The sequence below is a fragment of the Eutrema salsugineum genome, unplaced genomic scaffold (assembly GCF_000478725.1).
Source record: "Eutrema salsugineum unplaced genomic scaffold, Eutsalg1_0 scaffold_3, whole genome shotgun sequence".
In the NCBI taxonomy this organism is placed as follows: domain Eukaryota; kingdom Viridiplantae; phylum Streptophyta; class Magnoliopsida; order Brassicales; family Brassicaceae; genus Eutrema; species Eutrema salsugineum.
Genome location: NW_006256756.1, coordinates 6,233,765 through 6,252,865, shown reverse-complemented (window position 1 = coordinate 6,252,865; position 19,101 = coordinate 6,233,765). Strand labels below are relative to the sequence as shown.

The following is a 19,101-nucleotide window of genomic DNA, read 5'->3' as shown; positions in this document are numbered from 1 at the left end:
CTTTGTTTCCTGAGAGTTTTTCTTCTTCTTCTTCTTCACAATAAGCTTCTTCTTTGCTTGCCGGTTTTCTCTTTTGTCCATAAACTTCTTGGTTGTAGAATCACTAGTCTTATATACCGACCCTTGAGATAAGGGCGATTCCCTTGACTGCAACATAATACGGAGATCAGAGATCAAAACGGGAAGGTAAAAGACAAAAAGAATTCCAATGCAGATCATCATTTAACTCATTAATGAGCAAGATTTTTGCTGAATTTCTAAATCTGAGATCGCTGTTTCATCTTTCAAACAGTTCACGACAGATTAGTCAATGACAACAAAATAGTATTTACTGAAACACTAGGCAAAATAAAGGTTTTGTTGGGTCTTGCCTTAATACTCTTGCAATTCAAGGGGTTATTACAAACCTTCACAGTATATTAGTTTTCGTTGGTGGAAGCTGAAAATGCTAACATCTTCCCAACTCAACAATTATAGTTGACTAACATTGAGATTCAAAAGGTTTGGTCAACAAAAATAGAGATTAAAACGGCTTGATTAACCAAAATTGGAACTTTTTTGGGCTGTTGGAAAATTGGTTTCTTTGTTTTGGCATTTTTCTTTTATTACAAACTACGAAAATAACCAATTTGATATTTTAAAAGTTAGTGTGGATAAATGAAAAGTACCAAAAAAAAAAAAAACAAGATTTTTGTTTATAGTTCTTTGGGATTCCTAAAAGCGAGATCCAGTCTGATTTTTCTCTTACAAAATTCACTAACTAAAAGAAAAAGAAAAGGAAGATTTCAAGGGGTTAATTAATAAAATATGCCAAATGTAATAAAAATAAAATAAAATAAAAGATGTATACCAAATCTTATTAAATTAAAAAATTAGTGATTTAATATGAAATGTAATACATCAATTAAAGTTTATTTTTTAGAAGAAAACAAGTAGAGAAATAATTCAATACATGGATTGAAAAATGAAAATGCAAAGACAGACAAACTATATATAAGAACACTCCGATGCTCTTAGATTCATATTCTTGCAACGTCTTATTTGCTAGATAGATAAAAATGAATAATTGTTCTTGTGTCTTTCTGTTAATAATTGCTTTGTTCGTTGGATTGAGCGAAGGTTTTGGGCGTCCATGTGCTAAGAATACCGTAACTATTCAAAACAAATTAGCTAGTGGTAGCAATCTTGAAGTCCATTGCCAATCTTTAAACGGCGATCTAGGCTTCCACATGGTAAAATTCAATGATCCTCCATACAATTTTAGTTTCGGCGATAATATGTTCATTTTGACAAAATGGAATTGTCTCCTAAGACAAGGGCCTAACATGGAGTACATTCAAGACTTTAGAGCATATGAGGCAAGTCCTGAAGGTCGTAGATGTGGTTAATTGTACACATGGATTGCCAAAGATGATGGTATTTATTTTTGGGAAGATCATCCACCAGAAGGAAAAAGACTTGACTGGATTAAAAAAATATAGTTAAAGAAGATGGAATATTAATTAATTTCATGTAATGAGTTTAAACCATATATTTTGATTTACATATCAATATATATATATATATATATATAGGGCCGGCCCATAGCTAAGGTCCATGAAGCAAAGACTTCAGGGCAGCCCAGAAAACTTTAATTTTTGGGGCAGCAAAAAAAGTTTCAAAATTTTTTTACAAGTGTGTGTAAAAACATTTATCCCACATCGACCAAGACCAAAAAATGGGAAGAAAAAATTACCTATAAATAAGAGTCATTGTCCCTATTAAATATTAAAAAAAAAAATCGATTCTTGCTTATAAAATCGATTTTGGGTTTCAAAAAATCAATTTTAGGCTTCAAAAAATTGATTTTGGCTTCAAAAAATCGATTTTGGCTTCGAAAAATCGATTTTGGACTTCAAAAAATCGATTCTGAGTTTTAAAAAAATCGATCTTAAGCTTAAACACATAACAAATTATGTTTCAATGATATTTTATATTATTATAATTAAATATTCAAAAATATGCTGCAAAAAAAAAATTTTATTAAGGGCATCATTTTTATCCTACGCTTTAGGCGTCAAATCACTTTGGGCCGGCCCTGTATATATATAAAGTTGAATATGCCCTCGATGTTACATCATCAACTCATAGCTTAACATTTTGACACACCATTAATTACTTTATTTTAAGTTATGTATCTAATTTATTATACTCAAGTTCTCATCATTATTACCATCTATTAACAATAATAATGTTTCTTAGAATTTGAAACGACAATATGAAAAATACAATATTGCTTATATATCATTGATCTAAAAAAACTTCAATTTAATAGTTTTAGTTCTAATAATTTAATAGTTTCGTGAAAATACTCAACGCTTAAGTCCGAATAGAAACATCGAAACTCGCAAGATAAAAATAAAATACAAAAGAAAGATATTGAATATTAGTTTTAAATTAGGTATCTCGAATGTTACATCAACGTTATTGGACAGATTATCATCATTGCTTCTTCTTCCTGAATGTCCTGAGTTTGATGTTCTTACTACACTCTCAATATGGAGTGGCTGTGCAAAGTATTGCCGAGGATGGAATTGATGAAAGATCTTGTCTTTAAGTGGGCAGATATATCGAGTGAGATTCTTTTGATAGTTGAGAACTGTAAGTTAGATTCTAGGATAATGGGTGTGAAGGTGAAGCTAGTTGAAGTTACAGGGAAGGTTTTAGAAGTGGTTGGTTATGGAATCGTGATTGTTCTTTCAAGAAGTCGGGCTTGTCTTCTGAAGATGTGGTTGCCTTTCATAAGGAGGCTAAGGACTTTGGTTGATGCAGAAGGAACTCAGTCTGGATACAAAATGGATGAAGATCTTTGCGAGTTCATAGAAGGATCAAGAGCAGAAGTGTTTGGGGAATGGATGAGAGGGATTGGATTGGAAGGCGTCAAGTTTCCAGATTTGAGTGAAGCATTTGAGGTTTGGTGTTATAGAAGCAAGTCTGCAAAGAGAAGATTGTTGGAAAGATGTGATAGACTTGCAAGTGAAAATGTTTTTCTTTGAATATAATATATTGATTTAAGAATCTGGAATTGCAGTAGATGTTTCTAAGCTATTCTAAGTTCCAAGCTTTTCTTCTTCTTCTTCAAGCTGGTCTGCTCATTTCCATGGTGGATGAAGACAGCAGCTTTGTTCACTTCACAGTTCACAAAAGCCCTTTCATATCTCTTTTATTCTGATAGCAAATTTATTTCTTTAAAGAGATGGAAATTTAAATGTGTTTTCCATTGATAACTATATGATTATTTTTTTAAAAAAACTAGAAGTTGGAGGTTCTTTTTAGAGTCAATTACAGTTAAAGGCACTTTTGTGAGTTTATCTTTCAAAAAAGGCACTTGCAACTATTGAGTGACTTTTGTGTTATTGAATGACAATTATACCCCCTAGTAAATTTTCGTTAACTCATTTACCACACAACCGAGAGTTAAAAAAACCAGACGACGAAGAACCCTAAGCGGCCGCCGGAGAGAGATAGTCGACTGTTTCTGGGCTTCTGAGCGAGATAGTTCGATTCGACGAGGCGATGTCAGGTAAAATTTCCTCTGTATGACTTTGATAATTTGGTCGTGTGTGAACACACGATTGAGTTTTACAGATATTTGTAATTACTTTTGAATTGAATCTTATGTTCCAATTTCGGTGTTGATCAGACGGAGACATTTTGGATGAGGCCGATTCGCGGTTGCCGTCTCGTTTATTTGCCACAGATCGGTTTCCAATCAACCGGATAAATGTGTATTCAAAGCCCGACACGCTTACCTTTCTTAGTGAGAAGTTAAGAGGAACTAAAGAGTTAGACATCATCATCAACTCCTGTTTCGGGAAGTTATTCACTTTCCCCGCTGCTCGTTGTCAAATTTCGTGTAAACTGATCCACGCGCTGATGTCCAGACAGTTGGTCACTAAAAAGAAGTATGAGCTGTGGACAGTTTTTGGTGGACACCCCTTAAGATTTGGACAGTCGTACAAAGTGTCATCAAACAGAGGTGGTATGTCGAACTCCTCGTCATCAAGACTTTCAAAGCGCTGACGAGACGGTACACCGGGTCTGTCCAGCAAATCGAAACCTGGTGGATTGTGTAATGTGTTCATTGAGGCAGGTGTATTTGAAAAGAGTGTACCAGAATTCCCGCCCGGGGCTGATTGGCATGAATTGTTTAAAGAGTCTGGCAATCCATTCGGAGGATCAGACATTAACTCAGCTGCATCTGAACCACCAAACTGGTCAGCAAGCAAAGGAGCCCAGAACTCTTTGTCATACTGCAGGGGAACACCGAGAAGCTCTTCTTCTAGGTCAATATCTAAATCACCATTGCTGCAATCGTCAGAGTCAGATAGTTGAGAGTTGCCGCTTGTCGAAGTAGAGGTCCCTTTTGAACTACCACTCTTAAAAATCTCCTCTAATTGCTCCGCGTGAGTGATTAAATCTTCATCGTCGTCGATAGGCTGATAGTGTGTAGTGGAACTACCGCTTTCAAAAAGGCGTACACCGGGTTCGGAAACAGATGCGGGCTGAAATGATTTGCGTTTTAGAGGAAGCAGTGGAGTAGTGAAGCATTGGACATCCTGTTCTGGTGGGACAAACGATGGACATGGACACTCAAAGTGGACAAACATGTTCATAGCTGAACTGACGCGGGAATGTTTGATATAGTAAGATATTGCACTCTCGGTTAAGATGAGAACCGGCGGTGTGGTAATTCCAGTCACTAATTCCTTAGTATTAGGAGGCCAGTAAGATAATGTAGCTTTCTTTCCAGCGTTCCCTTCAGGGAAGAACTCACGTTCAACGATTTCTGTAAGCTGAACAATATCAATGCCTTCTTGAAATGACACCATTCTCGACATCAAGTTTTTGTCAATAAGGAATTCCCACTTCTTGGCAGTGGTGAAAACCCATTCACCAGCAATAACAAGGCAGTGCTCTCCCATGGAAACCTAGAAAGAAGGAGTTTGAATATAAAATATTGTCCACTACAGTAATGTCCACCGATTTGGGAAGAACAAGAAAAAGAGATTACCTCTCCAACCATCCGTGGCCGTCGCTTGTCTGAACAATGGGGAACAGCAGATTCTGATTTACCCTAATCTACAGCTGTAATCTCGTTTCCATGTAAATCTAACTTCTGATATCTACCACGGAGACACTTGTCAAGCTCTCGTTCTTTGAGATAGAGAACATTTACTGCATATTGAACGGTTCAGATATAGTAAAATTAGTGTGGGACCAATCATTTGTATTATTCACATGTGGAGGCATCCACCTAAGGGTGTCCACGTTACATATTTGGTCGTCCAGATTGGGACTACTTTGTCTGACCAGCATGTAAAAGGTATCCACCTGTGGTCGTCCACTTTGACTTACACGTTACGTTTGGTAAAGAAAATGTAGATCTGACAAACTCTGATATCCATCACAGGTCGTCCACGATATTGTGTCCACTATGTCGAGTATGGTAGGCGACGTGTGTACTGCTTTGTCTGATCCGCGTGTATAATGTATCCATCTCTGATCGTCCACTCTGACGTATCCATTACCTGAATATTGAAAAACGACGAGTGCTGTAAATCTCACAAACTTTGATAGAGAACGGTCGTCCACGTGATAGTTGGCTGCTTTATCTTATTCACTAGTAAAGGCATCCACCTACGCTTGTCAACGTTACATTACACATTATGTCGAGTAAGGAACGCGTCGTGTGTTGTGCAGTCCAGGGATGATTATACCGTATTAAAACGGTATCCACGTATTGGCGACCATTTTTGTCTTATCCATTATGTTGAATATTGAAAACGACGGGTGCTGTACATCTCACAAATCTCACAAACTTTGATAGAGACCGGTCGTCCACGTGATGGTCGGCTGCTTTATCTTATTCACGAGTAAAGGCATCCACTATGCTTGTCCACGTTACATTACACATTATGTCGAGTAAGGAACGCGTCGTGTGTTGTGCAGTCCAGGGATGATTATACCGTATTAAAACGGTATCCACGTATTGGCGACCATTTTTGTCTTATCCATTATGTTGAATATTGAAAACGACGGGTGCTGTACATCTCACAAATCTCACAAACTTTGATAGAGACCGGTCGTCCACGTGATGGTCGGCTGCTTTATCTTATTCACGAGTAAAGGCATCCACTATGCTTGTCCACGTTACATTATACATTATGTCGAGTAAGGTACGCGTCGTGTGTTGTGCATTGCAGGGATTATCCGTATTAAAACGGTATCCACCTATTGGCGTCCATTTTGGCTTATCTATTATATCGAAGATTGACAAACGACGGGTGCTGTCCATCTCACAAAGTATATTTGGAAAAAAATATGTAATCTAAATGATATTACACGTGAGTTTAGTGTACGGGGTTATGTGGATGAAGAGAACGAGTTATGGATATGGATACGGCAGAGATGTCGTTCACCAAATCTGGACTTCTCGAAAACAGGCAAGAACGTGTCATGGATATAGATACGGCAGGGATGTCGTTCACCAAATCTGGACTTCGCAAAATCAGGTCAGAACCTTGTTTCCGACCAAGAAATTTGCGAAGTTTGCCAAAAAAAATTGGAGGTGTCCGGGATTAAGCGGGATCTGCCTTTCCGAGCCAGCAGTTTGCGAAGTTTCCTCCGTTAAACCGGGATAAAAGAGCTCTCTATAAGAGATATAAGAGAGCATCAGATAAAAATCGGAGAAGAATTTGATGAAGCAGATCCGAACGGTCAGTGAAGATCCGAACGGTCCGGCTACGTCGGAAAAATGTATAACGGTGTTTAAAGATTCTTCTGACGAAACTAGAGAAGAGGAGACACTCGGTAAATAATTATGGAGCTCGTTTTACTGAGGGGCAAAAATGTCCAAAAAAAACATGAAAACTCATAAAAATCACCAAATAGCAGAAAGTGCCTTTGGGCGTAATATGAGTTGTAAAAAGTACCTCTAGGTGTAAATATCTCTTCTTTTTATATATTGTTAGGTTTTGTTTTTACAAAAGAGGAAAGAAAAAGAAAATTCAAAGTGAAATGCAGGCTCATCTCCTCATTATTAGGGCCCATTATTGAGCCGACCTCTTCCAATAGATGAGACCCACTATGAGGAGGCTGGAAACGCAGGCTCATTTCGCATAATTTGGGAAGTTTTCATGGTGAACCTCTTTGGGGGTGGGGTCAGCGACAGCGGGCTTCTGCGGCCATCGATAACTTTTAATTAGATAACTTTTAGGCCATCGATAGTATAATTCCATTTACAATTATTGCTAATACTTTAAACCTGTTTCAATTTGCAGTGAAAAAAAAAAAAAAAAAAAGCAAGAAGCTTCCCTTAATCAGTCCGTCGACAAGAAGAACTGGTTTTGATGTTCTTAAGACAATCTATGATCTGGAGTGGCTGTGCAAAGATCATGTCGTTAAGTTTCCTTTCATAAGGAGACTAAATACTTTGGTTGATGCAGAAGGATCTGAGTCTGGATACAGAATGGATGAAGATCTTTGAATCTTAATTGTTTCAAAAGTATATTGGGCAGGAACGTGTAAGAGACATCTTCAGGTTTGCACAATGGATCAATATTATGACCTTTTCATAAAAGTTTCAATGTAGTTTGTTGTTGGCCATAGCTTTGTTATTATTAACTTTCCACGAATTTTGGTTACAAAGGTTTTCCAACTGTGTTTGCCAATTCAGGAAGAGGTCCTCCAAGGTTCATAAACAATGGATCTCAACAACCGAGGGCAATGATCCACATGATGAGATGACCTGTTCGGAATTTCGGATGTTTGAACATAGAAGGCAAGCATCATACCAACCGCAGACATTTCATGGGAATCTTCTCTAGTCTCCACCAATGGGCTGAAATGAGGACTTTGTGGGAATATTTTAAACACCCCCATTGATTCAATTGTCTTCCAAATCGGTAACTTCTTCTCAAAGGGCAAAAACCATTGTTATATATTTGCTTCGTTTTCCTTATCAATAGCAACAGAACTAAGGCCTCTCTTCCTCTTTCGGTTCTTATCTTCTCTAGTTTTCTGCATTATCATGAGGATTAAGATAATCAGCCACCAGCTAACAAACTAACTAGAAAGTGAGAATGGTAATGTTTAAAGTAGAAGAATCACCTTTACATTCTCTCCTACTGTCAAATCTTTTCCCAAGCCATTCTGATCTTCCGAAAGTGTCGTATCGGGCAATGTCTTTCTTAGTGTTTGTTTCAACGGTGTTGCAGTTATGCCCGGAGATGGGGTTACAAGTGGACCAAAATCTTGAGGTAATTGCAATTCACTTGACTGCAACATATTACAGAGATCAGAAATCAAAACGGGGAGATAAAATACAAAGACTCCCAATTCAAGTCATCATTAAGGAGCAAGATTTTTGCTGAAGTTCTAAACCTGAAACTGATGTTTCATCTTGCAAATACTTCAAGAAAGATTAGTCACTGACAACAAAGTAGCTAGTATCAGTGTTAAGGAAAACATTAAATATCTTCCAAACGCCTTTGATGGCCTTACATCGGATAGTTTGAAACTCAACTCCTTGTTTGTAGCCTCTAAAAGCACTAAACCACCATTTCCGAGGAAGAATTCCCGTCACTCGTCCTTGACGCCAGGTAGTACCATGAAACACCTCTACATATTGATACTCTTACCGAAGAAGGAGGTGGTGTAGGCCTAAAACTAGCAAAACCTTGAGCATTCTCATGCTAGCAAAACCTTGAGCATCATTGCTTTCTTTCCAATCCTTATATATAAGACCACAATCTTCCTTCACCACCTGCCTACAAGAAATAAAACTGATGAGTAGTGAATTTCAACTAAAGTCCATACATAAAAATAGAAGTGAATCTCTTTAGCAAGAACCAAACGCAATGGGTTGTGGGTCGAAACCTTTTGAAGCTCAGTTTCAGATAAGAGAAAATCCAAGTCATCAAAAACACGAAGAATCTAAAGATATCCATCCCAAAGGGACAACCAAGCTTCTCTCCTACATAAGAGCCACGGAGAGATCTAGACCACCATCTAAATCAGCGGATTAATCTCTCTCTTTTTAAAACCTTAACCAACCAGTAACCACGTCAATGCATTACACATGTAATGAATAATCCACTTAATAATGATGATACCCAGGCAGATAAGAGGACGTAATGCATGCACTTGATTAGCTCAAACCTCCTAGTAATAAAGATTATATGTAATTACATCTAACTTGATAGAGTAAATCTTAAAGAATGTTATTTTACATCCAACTTTGAAATATTAAAGTATTAATTATAGGAACTAGTGAATTTTTCTGCGCCTTACGCTGGCTAATATAATTGTCAATTTGATTGTTTAAAAATCTAATATTAGTTTGGATTCATTTTGTTTTGTTTGTTAGATTTCTTTACATTTTAATGTTTTATTAAATTTTTCGTTTTGTTAAATTTGAAAAACGGTTGTCGACAGCTACAAAAATAGAACGATATGTACATGATTTATATAAGGCTATATAGTATATGTTAATACTTGTTTAGAAAAACATTAATATATGTTTATCTGATGACTCTATGAATTTTTAGTTAGAATGAAGAAGAAGGAAAAAGTTAGAAAATTTTAAAAGTTGTGAGAGAATTAGAGAAAAGTAGTTGATATTTATACTAAATCATAAGAAATCAGAAACCCTATAAACATCAGCGATACTTCATTAGTTTGAGATATTTTTTTTTTTAAACGACATTCCATTAGTTATATATATGTATATATATTTAACTTTTTTTGTTAAATTTTGTTTTTTTTTTAAAACGACATTCAATTACTTTTTGAATAGATTCCATTTTTTGTTTTTTTTAACCTTTTTGTTAATTTCTTTTTTTAAATTTTGGACACATAAAAAATGATAATTACTAAGAGATGTAGATTCAATTTTTTGTGTATTTTTTTTTAAAAAAATTTTGTATTATTTTAAAAACGTTTTTGTTAATTTTTTTCTAAATTTTGGTTTTATAAAATTTTAAAAACGGTTTGACTGATTACAGAATTAATCATTAAACCATAATAATTTAGACCGATTTGTTTTAAGTTTTTTTTTACACATCATCAGAAAATTAACAAAAACGTTTTTTCTAATACTCAGAAAGTTTGCTTTTTTAATATATATATATGTTAATACTTGTTTAGAAAAATATTAATATATGTTTATCTGATGACTCTATGAATTTTTAGTTAGAATGAAGAAGAAGGAAAAAGTTAGAAAATTTTAAAAGTTGTGAAAGAATTAGAGAAAAGTAGTTGATATTTATATTAAATCATAAGAAATCAGAAACCTTATAAACATCAGCGATACTTCATTAGTTTGAGATATTTTTTTTTTAAACGACATTCCATTAGTTATATATATGTATATATATTTAACTTTTTTTGTTAAATTTTGTTTTTTTTAAAACGACATTCAATTACTTTTTGAATAGATTCCATTTTTTTGTTTTTTTTTTTTAACATTTTTGTTAATTTGTTTTTTTTTTAATTTTTGGACACATAAAAAATGATAATTACTAAGAGATGTAGATTCAATTTTTTGTGTATTTTTTTTTAAAAAATTTTGTATTATTTTAAAAACGTTTTTGTTAATTTTTTTTTCTAAATTTTGGTTTTATAAAATTTTAAAAACGGTTTGATTGATTACAGAATTAAGCATTAAACCATAATAATTTAGACCGATTTGTTTTAAGTTTTTTTTACACATCATCAGAAAATTAACAAAAACGTTTTTTCTAATACTCAGAAAGTTTGCTTTTTTAATATATATATATATATATATATATATGTTAATACTTGTTTAGAAAAACATTAATATATGTTTATCTGATGACTCTATGAATTTTTAGTTAGAATGAAAAAGAAGGAAAAAGTTAGAAAATTTTAAAAGTTGTGAGAGAATTAGAGAAAAGTAGTTGATATTTATACTAAATCATAAGAAATCAGAAACCCTATAAACATCAGCGATACTTCATTAGTTTGAGATATTTTTTTTTTAAACGACATTCCATTAGTTATATATATGTATATATATTTAACTTTTTTTGTTAAATTTTGTTTTTTTAAAACGACATTCAATTACTTTTTGAATAGATTCCATTTTTTGTTTTTTTTTAACATTTTTGTTAATTTGTTTTTTTAAATTTTGGACACATAAAAAATGATAATTACTAAGAGATGTAGATTCAATTTTTTGTGTATTTTTTTTTTTAAAATATTTTGTATTATTTTAAAAACGTTTTTCTTAATTTTTTTCTAAATTTTGGTTTTATAAAATTTTAAAAACGGTTTGATTGATTACAGAATTAAGCATTAAACCATAATAATTTAGACCGATTTGTTTTAAGTTTTTTTTACACATCATCAGAAAATTAACAAAAACGTTTTTTCTAATACTCAGAAAGTTTGCTTTTTTAATATATATATATATATATATATATATATATATATATATATATAAAAACGTTTGTAGGTTTTTTTTTTCAAAAATTTCGGTTTAATCTTATTTTAAAACGGTTTGATTGAGTACGGAATTAAGCATTTAACCATAATAATTTAGACCGGTTTGTTTTAAGTTTTTTTGACACGTTATCAAATGACAACCAATAAAAAAATGACATATAACTGCTAAATAGGGCTAAACGGTCTTTTTGCGATCGAAACTCATTCTATAGCTGACACGTAAGCGAAAAACGGTGAAACTCGTTGTGAGCGCGACACGTAAGCAAATTACTACACAAATAAGTATATAGATAGATAGACATATGTTTTGTTGTTGTTGTTGTTCCTAAACCGATATATAAAATATAAGAATTTTTTTTTTTTTGAGACAACCATCACGTACATATCGTTCTACTTTTGTAGCTGTCAACAACTCTTCAAACCCTACAATAACTATGTCTGACAAAAACCAATTAACAAGCTGGCTCCAATGTAACTGTAATTATCTAGAAGTTTACTCGGATTTTGCTTCTCATTGGGTCTGGGATCAAAGAAAAAGCCAATGGAAACCATGTTTTGTCGTTGATGATGATGCTGAGTATTTTGAAGCTTTTTTAGAGGCAAGCCAATGGAAAATCCAGCGATTTTCACAGCGATTTTCACAGTGATTTTCACAGTGTTTCACTTACGTGTCAGCTCCAGAATGAGTTTCGGCTGCAAAAAAATATTTTAACCCCATTTACCGATTATATATCATTTTTCTATTGGTTTTTATCTGATGATGTGTTAAAAATAACTTAAAAACCGTTCTAAATTATTGTGGTTTAATGTTTTATTTTGCTGTCAAATCAAACCGTTTCTAAAATTTTATAAAACCGATTTTAGTAAAAACTAGGTATCTGCCCGCGTCGCGCAGGCACAATCATTATATAAACCTTATTGTAATTTGATTATTGAAATTCTCGTAACATAAACATCATATTTTTATTTTCAATTTTTGCCAAGCACGAGCTTTATATATTTAAGAAATCGTATAATATTTTTATATTTGAGTTTATGAATAATAGTTAAATTGTATAATATTTTTTGTAAAACTTTCGGTATATATCATTTTTTAAGATGAACAACACTTATTTACAATAATAAAATGAAATTATACCATTAATACTAATCAAATATAGAAAAATTGTACTTTATATAATAAACGAAATAAAATCTAATAAATATTCCTTCAGAAAAAAAATTTCTATGTCTAAGCCTCTAAAAAAGCTAGTATCACAATTATTATCACAATAAAATAAATATTAATAATCATAACAATTATATGTCATTTTATCACCTAGTAATGATTCTGATGAGATTCTTTCTATTTTTGATTTTCATAATTATTATATTATAATTATAACAAAACATGACATATATAGTCAACTAAATTAGCGGTGGTAAATATGACCGTTATTTTTCAAAACATTGCAAACACTACTATTGGTTGTCATACCGGTGGTTTTCAATTTAAAGTAGTACCCATTTGTTACTCATAATCAGATTCTATTCATTGTTAAGAATAACTGCATCTATCTTTGAAAAAAATGTCTCCTTTCACGATGATTTCTGATTTAGGTATAGCATCTGATCGATCTTCTATCTGTGTTCAAGTTATCAAGAGTGTCGAGGAAAGCCTAGGTGTTCACGGTATTCAGCGATCGTTTATATTCGCAGACGAACATGTAAGTATAACTTCAAAAATAACATACTGTATGAATCTTAATATATTACTGTCTGAATCTTAATATATTATCAATATCGCGCAATTACTCCACACATAGGAACTTCGAGGATTACAGTCAATGGTCTCCATATCTGTATCGATGAGGATACTCATGTTGAGAAGACATCGCCTAAATCAGATGACCAGTTGTATTCATTTGCTAATTTTAGAAATGTCCTTGACGAATCTCTGATGGAAAACATAGAAGTTGGTATGTTTTCTTAGTATTTCATTATCTTCAATTAGATTAATTAATACTCTACTTAATTATATGAATATATTGCTCTATGTTAATTGATTTGATCGGAGGTATTATCAAAGTTTGTCAATTGGAACGTCAAGACCAATTTTGGATCGGAAATCAGAGAATCAACTCAAGTGTTCTAAAATTTACAATAAGAGATTTTGAGTAGAAATCCATTGATACAAAGACTAATACATATATAAATCTTTACTATCATATTCTCGATGTTAAGGAAAATGATATATTAATTCTGATTTTTAGGGGTGTTGACATCAATTGCATAGCGTGGGGAAGAGATGCTGAACATTTTGAGTCCTTATGGAAAAATACTCCTCGTCGCAAAATCGTTTTCTGTGTATCGAGATTTTGGGAGATGTGTCGATATGGAGGTTATTTCTCATTCTATCGACCAACCATATATCAATTTATATTTATATCAATTGTAGCTAATATAATTTTCTATATTATACAGATGAAATATGTGTTTGTTCTGGTCGAGAATTCTCTGAAATATTGTTCGATCCTCAAATTCCTGAAGTCGAAAATTCTCATTTTATGTAAGCATTGTTCACCGTTATCATCTTGTAAATTTACTAAACAAAATTGTAGAATATTCGACTCATTATTTATCTTGTTCTTGCAGGCTTGACTACACTGATGATTTTAACAACATTGAAGATGGCTACTTTTTTGATCACTCACCTATTTTCCCTAGCCATTGAATATACCAATTTCATTTGATGTTTTCATTTATTTTGTTTGACAATTCTATTTGACTTTTTTCTCATTATTTTGAATTTTAAAACTCTTTAATTAGATGAAAGAATTATTATACGTAATAAAATTAGAAAATATTAAGATAACACATTAACAATATGATTGATATTGAAAACATTATTAATTACTAATAAATTTAATAGATCAGGGCAATAACCGAGATATTCATAAATTATAGGACTAAACTCTTGACCATCCAAGACCATCACAATTTATTTGTTAAAGGAAGAGTCGAGTTTTGGTTACAACACGAAATTGTTTGGCCTATAAGATGTATACAAATTTTGGGCTCAGATGATATATAATTTAAATGTAACATAATAAATCGTTTACATCAAACAGATTTAGAATCAAACCAGTTATTATATATGTTATTGACATACTTTTTAATAATCCAACACGCGGTATTTTTTGACAGAACATTATTAAGAATAATGACATATGCCTGATTATCCATTCCTTTATTTTATTTACACTCCAATCGATTAAGACACAATTGTTTATCATTTACATGCGGTTTATGCATTGATATTATATATATAATCAAAAATGTTTAGTTTATTGTATATTGGAGATATACATCTACAAAATATTATACATGTACATATATCAAAAACTATAGATATCCATCTATTCAAATCTATCAGAAGTTGTCAGATATATTTTCAAAAACGCAATGAATACTTAGCCCTTTGAGTAGACTATAATTTAAAAATCAAATTTTCAAATCACCATACATCACCAAAAAAGACAAAACACTACAAAACCATTGATATACAAATTTATTCTAAACACTAATCATTCATAACATTCATAATATAAATAAGACATAATCATTCATAACATTCATAATATAAATAAGACATAATGCAGTATGCATAGAGTCAAACCAAAATAGTAGATTAAACAACAACCGATATCATTTAATAAGTATCATAATATAATAGTTTTACAAATATTAAAAAGAAAGATAAGGAATTGACATTCCATCGATGGTGCATTAGTTAAGGCGGTATCGCCTACAAAAAAAAAATCGATATGTTAGATCAATATATCTAAAAATCAACTAACACAATATATCAATAAAGAAAAATTAAATTTAATACTTACTTAGCCCTGAAATCGTCAATCTCGTCATCAACAGGATTACACAGGAAATCAGAGCAAGGAGGGTAAGAGCATAGGACAACTGAATTCTTATCAACACCTATCATTAATTTTACGAATCAGAATTAGAAGAATGCAAGATTAGCTATTTCGAAAATACTAAAAAAAAGGGATAAAAACCTACCTTGACCATTAGTCATCTTCCAAAACCTCAGCACAAACACCACTGATTCACTTTGATTACGCTGATAAACACTAAGCAGATTCTTAGCCAAATTCTCACGGGCGATACATGGCAATACACAATCTCTCCTAATTGATTAAAACAGAACAAAAAGGTTATTCCAGTTTAGATGTCATAAAACCAAAACGATACATTGTTTTTTTTTTTTTTTTTGCATAAACAAACGACATATGGATATAAGCTCATAGATCTTACCCTGCATCAAGAAGTTCGAATCGAAGAGATGTTGCATTATCCTCATAAGCATCGCTGTTTATCTCACAGAGATCACCCATCTTCAACACGGTTCCCATTACATCTATATCGAATACAAAAAAAAAGTGATATTAACAAAACGATATATTATACTAAAATTGTCACAAAACTAACAGATGGTTACCAATATTACCAATTAAAAACTCAAAATCTAATCCGCGAGTCACGATGTCAAAGAAGCGTGTGCAATTGAGATGCAAGTGTAAATTATGGGTTACTGGAGAGATAGGAATCACGACCGTATGAGATTCGAAAATAAACCGATGCCTGTTTACGGTTATGCATATCGAACCACTGGCCTACTTAACAACGAATCGACGAACCCTAAACCAGTAACCTTGTTTAAGTACAGGTCCATGCAGAGCGATTTCATCGGGCATGACAGTTGCGCCGATACGATGACCCTAAGATCGATTTCGCATAAGTTCAAGTGTAAAATCCAAAAGAAAAATTGCTTTTAAAAACAACCCTATGAAATATATAAAGAAATAACAACTACATAACGAAATACCCGATCATCAGCGAGAATCATCTCAATTGTATCACCAAAGAAATTTACATTCTTCCAGAGTCGAACAACTTGCACACAAACTTCACCGCCGGTGGTGTAATAATCTAACCTAGAGATATCAACAACATGAGACATTTTTTTTTTCTCTGTCAAGAACACAAAAGGAAAAGTAAAACAAAAAATAAGGAAAGAGAACACATATATATATACGCGTTACATTCTAGACAGTTATTTCCTTTTCAACCCAATAAACTTATGGAAACATACAACATTGAATATGTATTATTAAAATAAAGATTAATTTATTTATAGATTTTATTTTAAATGACAACAATTGTCTGTCAAAGGCGTCTTTTCATCCGTTAATGTACCTTTTTGAGACATTAGCAGCATGCAATATGAGAGAATAAAATCTAATTGCATCTGGTGTACTAAGCATACACGCAACCGAGATACGCGAGCATACCAAGTCAAAAATAATCAAAAAATACAATAGTTTCTTCAGTATACAATTATTACATGAAGCCAGTGAACGTAATTTTCCTGGACAATATTTTTATAAAGCCAAAGAAACAGTTGGGGAGAAGGGTTACTTTGTTGTTTATTTTTAACAATGTATATGAGAAAATGGGGATATATATAACACCCAAATAACGGTTATGGAAAGTGTCGCGTGAATCAGTTTATTTTACGTATTTTTCAAAAGAAAAATGTTCCATTTTTGGAAAGTTGCAACTTATGATGAATATTCTAAATAGATTATTGGTTAACACATTTTATTTGTTAAAGGAAGAGTCGAATTTTGGTTATAACACGAAATTTTTTGACCTAAAACAGTCTTGTAAATACAAAAAAAAAGTGTCTAACAAAACTAATAATATATATGGATTATCGATTTTGAATCATTCGAATCGGCCCAAACCATTAGACATCATCTGTATCCAGCCCATATAATCTCTCTCTAATCCTGAAATTTCAATAACAAAATCATGTAGATCTAAATATACATATATTTTTTTTCATAAGTCAATTTAAACAACACATCGTAATATACTTACCTATTTCGCAAGGTCAAAACTTCATCAATAGGTGAATCAGTGATAAAACGGGACACACCATCATCATCATGATCCTTGATAGACACATTCTCTAAAACATATATATTAGAATATTGTTATGTTATATACAACGATTTTATAAATAACACATTGATGTATCATCAGAGAACATACCCCCGTCAATTGCTACACACCAATCGGTTAACACACATATAGCAAAGGGACCTTCGTATTCTCTACACTTATCTCTTATTTCAGTTGCCAACTCACCATGTGCAACACATTCTAGCATGTACTCCCTATATTTTGACAAAGAATGTAGTTAATAATTAATTAGCTAAACTTCAAAAACCTACAGTTTGAGATATACTTACTCATCATCTATTATATTAAATCGAATTGATGATGTAGTCGTCCCATCCGGGTATGTAATAGTAAAATATCTAGCATCTTCAACGACTCCAATCAAATCTGCGATTGTAATTAGTCAAAATTAAGACATTAGTGCGAACTATATATTTTGCATTATAAGAAGATACCAAAATATTATTACCAATTAGATAATAATGAGCATCTGGGAATTCATAAATCGAGAGGAATGATGCAAAATTATAGAACGAATTATTTGTTAATGGTAAAGCTGGTGAGATCGTTGTTCCCTGTGTCAGTGTAATAACGTAATCGTGTTTTGTAATACTTTGGATATTAGTCCAGTTGTAAGGATTTAAAAAAAATCGAGTCAACATAAACCATTGATCTTCTTCGCATATTTGATTGAAATGCTCCATCATTTGATTGTTTACCCGAGCCTGTATTCTACAACCCTAGAAGTTTATACGATAACATTAGATCAACAAAAGAACAAATTATTGTATGTTAAAACAATAAGCAAAATCAATAATAATTATCACAAATAACATTTTAAGTTAATGAAATTTACTCTTTCATCGACCAGAATGAAATTTAGACTTCGATTATCGTCCGAGTAATCCACCACCCATTTTTTGAGTATTTTCACTATAATTCTGCAGTCAGATCTTTGAGAGTCCAATTGACGAACAAAATCATAATCCGCCATTGCGTGATGCCTATCGTTTAGGGTTATGCAATTTAGAGTATATTTATAAGAAAAAATGTGATTTTATATTAATATATAACCGAAAATTAAGAATATTAACATTTCAGGATAAATATAGATAAAGAAACAATATTATCTTCGAGTAAAATAAATAGATATATATATATATTGAGATTTTTCTATTTTAAATTATGTTAATATTCCAATTCTCATTTATTAAGATAGTTTACTATAAAACCATCTATATATGTTAAATGACAATTTTATTGCAATGAAAATTTACATTAGCTAAATCATAATCATGCACATCGTTTCGTATCTTCACCCGAGTCTGAAATTAATATTTAAGCATATATGTAAACAATATAGTATCACAAAAAACTATATTAAGGGAGTAGGGTTAATGTCAAAATAATTATCTTACTTTGCCCGATGTGGTTTTGTCTGAATTATCTTTCTTTCTTATAAATTTATTTTCGTTTGAATTATTTTAAGAGAAAAAATTTGAACAGTTACCATTTAAAGCCCCTTTACTGTTAAAACCAACAACAATCCACTAATTTATGTCAAGA

At 32.2% G+C, this 19,101-nt stretch overlaps 1 pseudogene; it reads left to right on the top strand.

The window, feature by feature from the left end:
- The first annotated feature begins 1,353 nt into the window (after window positions 1-1,353).
- Window positions 1,354-3,035, top strand: LOC18014994 (annotated as a pseudogene).
- Window positions 3,036-19,101: the final 16,066 nt, after the last annotated feature.